The 9,115-nt window shown below is 27.3% G+C and overlaps 1 long non-coding RNA gene across 1 annotated transcript in view; it reads left to right on the forward strand.

Moving 5' to 3' along the window:
* The first annotated feature begins 1,403 nt into the window (after positions 1 to 1,403).
* Positions 1,404 to 9,115, forward strand: part of LOC130800893 (uncharacterized) — a 14,742-nt gene continuing 7,030 nt past the window's right edge. Inside the window, exons 1-2 of the long non-coding RNA XR_009039507.1 lie at positions 1,404 to 1,865; positions 5,360 to 5,596. This is a non-coding gene — a long non-coding RNA (uncharacterized LOC130800893). The remainder of the gene's footprint in view (positions 1,866 to 5,359; positions 5,597 to 9,115) is intronic.

Consider the following 9,115-nt stretch of genomic DNA (forward strand, 5'->3'; position numbering starts at 1 on the left):
CGCTTAAGGCAAACCTCCATCTTAAGTGGCGGTTTTGTCTGAAAAATAAAAAATAAAAATAAACTTCCACGTGGACGGTATTGTGGGAAATACTTTCCCACATAATGCAAAGTGGGAATTATTTTTTTTTTAGCAATATTATGAGAAAAGAATCTCTTATTTAAGTCCTTTCTTTGCCTTTTTTTTTTGAATAACAAGTCCTTTCTTTGCTTTGGCCTACATCTTATTTTCGATACACAAATTATTGAGTTTCCAATTAGGTGGATCTATTATATATATTTTTTAAATATCGTAATAGATATTTAAAATGATATAAGTAGACATTTAAAATATTGAAAGTAGGCATTAAAGATACGATAAGTAAATATTAAAAATATGTAAGTAGGCATTAATAATACAGTAAGTAGACATTAATCTTTAATAAGTTAGACTTAAAATATGTCTCTCAAATTAAAATATGTTTCTCAAAGAAATGATCTTTCAAAAGATTAACTGTTTTGGGTAATGGTTTTGTTCTTTTCTTTACTCCCAACGATTACCTGAGGCTACCCCTACCCTTGAACAATTTTATTTTTTCCAAATAATCTATGAAAACCAATACTCCCTTTATCCTATATTTCTATATAATTTGCACTTGCATAGTTGTTTTTTTTTTTTTTTTAATATTGTAATAGTTAGTTTCCTAAATAATACTCCCTCGTCCCTCCTATTCACCTTAAGAGTCCCATTTGACTTTTTACGGATTTTAAGGAAAGTCAAAATTTGGACCTTAAGGGTAGGAAAGAGAGTGGTATTATAGGTTTTTTAATGTAAGGGAGGAAAATTAATATGGGTAATGGAGGGTATAATTGAAAATAGGATAAAGCTACTAAGGGCATAAAAGTCAAAAATCCATACCAAAAATAAAAATGAAACAATTGAAGTGACATGACCATAAAAGAAAATGAGACACGTAAGCTGAATAGGAGTTAGGAGAGAGTATATAATATTTACTCATTTAGTGATTGACACAAAACATATGGGAAAAAGGGGACTAAATTGCGCACCTTATATATATATATATATATATATATATATATATATATATATGTATTATTTTAGAGTGCATTTTATATAAGACCGTCTAATTATGAGATAAATTTATATAAGTAGTCTAATTATTACCTTTTTTGAAAAAATAATTAAGTAAATAAAAACCTATTTTTTTCAAAATTTTAAACTAAATATTATCTCAACTCATATTAAATTGTCTTATTATGAGACGAGTTTACTAAAAATCAATTTAACTATTAAAAAAATCACAAAACATGCGAATCACACCATACATTTTTTTTATAAACAAAAGAATTGATAACCACAATAAATGAAATAAAGCGAGTTGTAGGCTTATTGGTGGCCATTAAATTGAGGTCCGTCACGTCCCTCATTTCGTATGTGGTCACAATTGTTTATGACAAAGTACTTTTTCTTTATTATACTTCCCCACTCATCTTACTTCCAATATTATAAGATAATACTCCCTCCGAATTAATTTAGATGTCCCATTTGCTTGGGTACGGTTATTAAAGATGATGTGCGGTCCATTAAAAAGAGTAAGTAGTAAAAGGTAAGTAGTACGGTTATTTCCAGGTATTTTAAGTGTCCTTTGCACTTCTTCGTTTCATTATCGAAACATATAGAATTAGATTGGCTTTAAAACTGTCGGTATCATCAATTGATTCTATTAACAACGAACCACTATATTGCTTATTTTATGGGTGATTGATGTAGCACATATAAATAAATCTGCTTGGTGTTCTTCGGAAGAAGAACTTCGACTCTTGCAATTACATAGATGATTGTAGGCTTGTAGCAACCGAAAACAGGTATTTATTTCCGATATTCTTCTTCTATTTTTATTACTTGCTTTCAAACTAATTTTTATACAATCTATGATTTTATGAAATTTACATATTGCTGTTATTTTACGAAAAAAGCTACATAATTATATGAAATTTTTGTTTAATTAGTTGCGTCGCAATTTTTATAATATAAAATTTTTCTTATTTTTTATTGTGTATAGCTCTAACTATAAACAATTGACAAATATATTGAATTGCATAGAATGGTATTTGGATGCAAGACTTGCAAGTAAACAAAAAGAATACAAGAAATATCTTTTTGTATGTGAAAATTTTTAATCTAATTTAATCATTGAATTATGGCTTTCGAAATATTTAAAAAAATGGGTATTAGAAATATCAGCTCTAGTTAACATGACCTAATATAAGTTGCAAATTGTTCAATACTTTTAAATTTCATAAATAGAACTATAGAAGTATATTAACGAAGAGAGATATAAATTGAATTTGGCGGATTTTAAGCAATAATATTGATGCTGTTTTGAAAAATTAAATCTTTTATATATATATATATATATATATATATATATATATATATATATATATATATATATATATATATATAACAAGTGATGAAATTTTAGAGAACTAAAAACAATTAACTAAGCTTCATGTAAATGTTAATTTCTATGAACTTATTTTTGCTTATTTGAATTTGTTTAAACTAAAATAAACTTAATTAAGTTCATTCATTTATGTTCCTTTTTCTTATTCTTGTATTCTTAAAAAGAATAAGAAATCTAGTCATCAATATTGTATAGGAGTAATGTGAATCATGTTGATTATCTTACAATATACTATTGTACTTTTCGATTAATTAAATTGAATTTTTCTTTGTTGAACTAAGGTCGTTTTCACCACTTCCTCCTATTCACTTTAGGTGTCCCATTTACTTTTGAGACACTATTTATTTATCACTCTTAAATTGCATTTTATTATTAATCTATTAGTTAAAAAACCCATAATACCACTCTCTTTCCTACCCTTAAGGTTTCACTTTTAACTCTCCTTAAAATCCGTGAAAAGTCAAATAGAACTCATAAGGTGAATAGGAGGGAGTATAAGTTAGCTCCCTCAGTCCCTTGTTTTAAGCTGAATTGAAAAAAATTGCTTGAAGGACGTGTACGGGACTAGAATGATGGCATCGACCTTGACTCCAATTTCAATCTTTAATTTTATTTAGGAGTTGTTTTGATTGGTTTCAACTCTAGTTTGTATTGCTTGCCAATTTATACATATCATCTAGCTGGATTCCGATTTCTAAAAAATACTTGCTCTGTTTCGTTTTAGGTGCAATATAAAGATTTTTCACGCGGTCCAATGCACTAATTCTATCCTTAATATCTCTAATTATGTATAATAAAAAATTATAAAAACTTAATATTAATAATCTTTACACCGAGACGAATCAAAGAAGATTCAATTTGACTATGTTTTAACTTATAGATTAAAAATTAATCACAGATTAAGGGAGCTAAGTGAATAGTATATATATACTTCCAATGTTGCAATTAAATTGGAACGGAGATAGTATCATTTTAATATTAATTCAATAAGTCTAAATTTTTTCGGTCTCTCTCATCTATTTGTTACATTTTTTAATTGGAAAAATTGTTAGAAATTACCTAAAAAAACTCACGTTTGCGAAAAACTACTTAGAACAATTTTTTTTGTCAAAAACCATCTAGAAAAGTTAATTTTTTTTGTCAAAGCATACCTACTAATAGAACTATGAATCTTTTTCCGTTTTCTAGTCATGTAGCCTCGCTAAGTTACCCATTAAAGCACTTCAAAACAGTAGCTTCCTCATTCAATACATATGGCGCCTTGATCTACAGGTAATTGAAATGAAGATTTATGTCTTTGTGGTGTTCCATGTGCAAAGAGGGTTTCATGGACAAGGAAAATTCATAGAAAAAGATTCATGCCTTTTAAATACTATGACCCAAATAGTAAATGGAGGGAATGCAATAAATTCAAATGGATTGATGAAAATGTGGTTGTTTGGCAAAGAGAAGCTAAGTTGCCTTGAAGCTTATTGATAAAAAGATAAATTGAATATGGAAGCAAAGATAATGCATTTTAAGGTATTGACTTTAGAAAATGAGAATAAAAGTCAATAAAGAACTTGAGAAGATAAAAAGAAAGTTGAAAATGGAGAGAAAATCTAGTTTGGGCATTGAAAGGTTGGGAAGAAAATTTGAAATAATATTTGATAGATTTATAGTTCTGTTAGTAGGTATGCACAAAAAAATTAACTTTTCTGGATAGTTTTTGACGAATAAATTTATTCTAAGTAGGTTTTCACAAATATGAAGTTTTTTTAGGTGGTTTCTAATAATTTTCCCTTTTTAATTTTAAGTGTTTAATAATTTCACTACGTTCTCTACAAAAATTTCTCAATTACGTACTTAAGCTTTTATCTATAACTTTCTTCGTTTTTTTTTATTTCTATCAATACCATCTAAATATTTTGTAATGTCCTTCCCATTTATCCTACAAAACTTTTAAAAGTCTAACCTAACAAATTTATGAGGACAGTAGACTATATATCACATCATTACTAACATTTACTTTTTCACGCAGTTCAATGTATTAATTTAATCCTTAATATCTCTAATTATGAATAATAAAAAATTATAAAAATTTGATATTAATAATCTTTACATTGATTCGAATCAAACAAAATCTCATTTGACTATATTTTAACCTATAGATTAAAAACTAATCACAAATTAAAAGTGATGAATAAATAGTGTCATTTTTACAAATATTGCAACTAATTTAGAACGGAGGAAGTATTAGTTAGATCAGTGCAACAACTTCATTTCATATGACTATTTGTTGGTATTTTGTGACTCGAACCGAGTTTAAGATCGGGTTTTAAGATGAAATCAAGAGATGGGTTGAAGTGCGTGGGGTGCGGAGTACTACGCGGGGCGTGAAGTAGCTACTTGATTGGAAGACGCCCAGGTTGTGAGGCGTATGTTTGGTCGCGCGTCGCGAGTTTCTGAAAGAAAAGCTACTGTTATGGAAAAAAAGGTCGATCGCAGGCCGCGACTTGTGCAGTTTTCGCACGTTTTTTTGACGATTACTTAGATTTTGGGCCGGTTTCTTTGTAATTGTTAACCTAATTTCTTTTTATTAAGTGGCATATTATATAGACCCCTATTCTAATTAGAATTAGGGACTATGCATGAAACACAAAGTGAGGACAACTAAGAGAGAAAAAGCTTGGAGAGCCATTGTTGTGGTTTCTCGTTCATCTTGTAATCTCCCAGTTTATAGTGAAAAATTTATTCTCAGTGTCGGTGAATATAGCTATCCCATTGATAGTGAATTACGTTAATTTCTTCGTATGATTTCTTTATTGTTTGTTTGAATCTTTATTGCTTTCCGTTATTATTTTCAATTTTTACTTTCGCTGTCGCATAACACAACTCATGTTTTTGACATAGGTAAAAGAATCTGATTAATTAATTGGTGAGAGCATGGAGCATAACTCAGACAATAAAGCCCCAGAAATCAAAGTTCGAATGGCAGATAATGGAGTCACGATTAGCATTACTTTTAAGATGAAAAAGGGTATTTTAAGTACAATTATTAATGAGGTTGAACAACGTCCTCTCCTTATTACCAACATTAATTCTATGCCATTCACCGATCAACTTTCATTATTCAGTATTGTGGCTAAGGTATTTTCATTTCCTCACAACTCTATAAATTCTCTTATTATATTATCCTCTTGTTTGGTTCATTTTATTTTAGGAAAAATTAAACTAATTTTTATAGATTTAAATTTAATAATAAATTAAACTAAAAAAAACTTAAGTATATGCATAATGTAAAAGTGGTTTGGAATTATTAGTGAATGAAAATCGTTCATGATCCATTTTTAAAAATCCGCAGATACTAAATATGTACTCTAGTCTCCTAAACTCTTGTATATATTCGATTCATTAATTATCTGACGCACAAAGAATCAATAAATTTTTTTCCTTATGTCAAAATGTTCCTTGGTTGTGCTATCAAAAAATAGAATTAAATGAATCTCTACAAATACTTTGAAATCAGTTTTGAGCGAACTCGAAACAAAAATGAATAATGTTAAATCAAATTCAAACAAAAGTTAATTTTTTTAAAACAATTTGAAAAAAGAAACAACCAATTTTTTGAGAGATCGTTTCTTTGAGAGACATATATATATATATATATATATATATATATATATATATATATATATATATATATATATATATATATATATATATATATATATATATATATATATATATATATATATATATATAACCGCCTCGAATTATGAAGGCAAATACTAACTGGAATTTAGTATTAATCAAGCGCAAGCTTACTTTTGCCAACAAAATTAAGGGGTTAATTAAAGGTCAAACCAATATCCAAGTAAAATACTTGAACCAAACCAAAACAATATAACGAAAGTCTTAACTGTCCAAAATATAGGAAAATTACAACCAAATCGAAATAAGTCCAAAGTTCAAATTACATCCTTAAAATAAACTAAATCTAAACTAATTGTCTCTCAAATACAATAAAGAGATCTAAACAAAAAGGGACTCATACTCCAACTCGGGTTCATCTTCTGCTCGCATATCCGTTCTCCGTCGAGGTGCCATAGAGGTTTACTCTAAAAACAAAACCATTGGAAAAACATACAAAGCATAGTATCAGCAAAAAGGCTGAGTATAAATACACTAGTGTCCATCAAACTAGTTATTAAAACCTTTTTTTATTTGAGTAAATTCATTTTGAAATATGCTTTTTCATTTGATAAACATATTATCATTCAAACCCAGTTCAATGGCTCTATAGTCATTTCAAATTCTCATTTTTCATCATAAATCATAAGATCTCAATGGATCCAAATCAATTTCAAACTCATATCATAAGTTTACATGGGTACTCTATGAGTCATCCTGTGACTCGTTTGGTAGTCGGTCTACCGTCCGCGACATGTCCGGCAAGTGTAACACAATGGCATTGTAAATAATACGCGCTCAGCATTGGTGAGCCGTTTAATCATGCACACAACATTTGTTGTGGCATATGTAACCGCCATTTAAGCTAAAACATTTTTGTATATCATATATATCTTGTAATTTTAATAGCATTTGAAAGTCAAATATATTAACTTTTTCCATATGATAAACATCTTTTATTCGCACATAGCAAAACATACTTTATTTGCGACTTAGCAAAATCAAATTATAATATTTTCCACATGAGTAAAACATGCTTAGCATAATCATATCATCAAACATAACCTTTGTATTATATTGGGGCATCACTAGCATGTATGGAAATGAATCGTAACAAAAAGTGATTAAAGTTCAATACGATTTTTCAAGGAAACCACTAATTCGTTTCAATCCTGAAAGTAAATATAACTTAAAAGGGTTTTGAAATTCATTCAAAACAACTAGAATATGATTTATAAGTCTATAAATCCATTATTACAGAAGATTTCATAAAGCACTATTTTCTTAAATACGAGATAGTTTTGCCGGTAATAAAATCGATAAATGATTTACAAGATACATATTAATTCTCCAACAAGGCCCAAATTAATCAAGTCATTATAATACCTTATTTAAAATGAATTTAATGTTGTCCCATTAGATTATAATTGGTTATGCGAAATTATAATGATCTTACAATTATTTTCGACAATTTAGGTATTTACAATTATTTAAATGGTGTCTTAAATCCGTAAAATTTATAAACCATCTAAGTTAAACTTATTTTATACTATGAGGCAGTAGGTTATTAATATAATTATAAATTTTTGATATAGGTCTATTTTTACCCAAATTATATTAACAATATTACACCTTTTAATAAATATTTTCTATTAATTTAATAAACTAGTAAATAATTAATAATTTATTTTATAAAATTATACCAAAGTTTCAGAAGTCATATAATATATTTATTAGGCCATTTGAACTTATAAAAGTCATGATGTTTTATTATTTTGTATAGACATTTTATCGATTAATAGAATAAAATAGGTTTAAAATTATTTGAGTTCGAATAAAATATTATAAAAATTATATGATGTTCCAGAAGCTATTTTAAGGGGTATAAAATTTTAAATAACCATTAAAAATCATGTGGGGTATTTTTAATAATTAATATCGTTATTTTACCGATAAATCGAATAAAATTTATTTAAGTCCATATATAGTCATGAAAATCCATATAAACTTTTTTGAACATGTATCTACTGTTTATATAAGTGTCTCATAAAAGTTTCATGTCCAAAGGACGTCATTTAGTATTTATTTTTACTGTTTATATAAGTGTCTCATAAAAGTTTCATGTCCAAAGGATGTCATTTAGTATTTATTTTATATTTTACCGTTTTCAAACTTTCCGATTAATAATAACCGAGTAAAAATTATTAAGGTCCTTAAATGTCAATGAAATCTTTCCAAACTTTTACCAATTTTACCTACTGTCCATATGAGTATGTGATAAAAATTTCATGCCCATATGTCTTTGTTTGGTAATTATTTTATATTATACCATTTTACAATTTACTGTTAAACAATTTAACGATTATTCTAAAATCATGAAAAAATTCCAAACTAAATATATTCTGGCCAAATCTTATTGGAGACATTATCATATATTTTTATTAATTATTTTTGATGATGAAGAGTTCATCTAATACCATGTTTTATAATAAGAGTAATTAACACCTTAAAATCCATTAAAATATAAATTTAACGAATAATCTGAACAAAAAGTATTTAAGAAATTTTCTTAACATATAACTACTAGAAATTTTTTTTAAAATGAATTTCAAATATTTTCAAATTCATATAATCATTTCCATCACAATGACTTTCACAAAGTAGTATTAAACATGTCTTTAAACATACAATAATTTGTAAAATCAACATGCATGATGCCCACAATAATAATACATGTAATAAATTATTCCATACTCAAATTTATCATTTTTACATCATTTTTCAAGATTTAAGAACTTCTCTTTGGGAATTTTATTTTTGTAAAAACAAGTTTATACACAAACTTTCCCAAATTATTCTTAAATCCTTTAAAAATCACACCATGTGACATACCTCGACTCCAAGCCTATATAATTATTCCGTAAGCTCCCACGTAAGCTCCTACGCGTTCTTAGAAGTGGTTCTAACTTCGGGTCC

This window comes from Amaranthus tricolor, chromosome 15 (genome assembly GCF_026212465.1).
Source record: "Amaranthus tricolor cultivar Red isolate AtriRed21 chromosome 15, ASM2621246v1, whole genome shotgun sequence".
Classification (NCBI taxonomy): domain Eukaryota; kingdom Viridiplantae; phylum Streptophyta; class Magnoliopsida; order Caryophyllales; family Amaranthaceae; genus Amaranthus; species Amaranthus tricolor.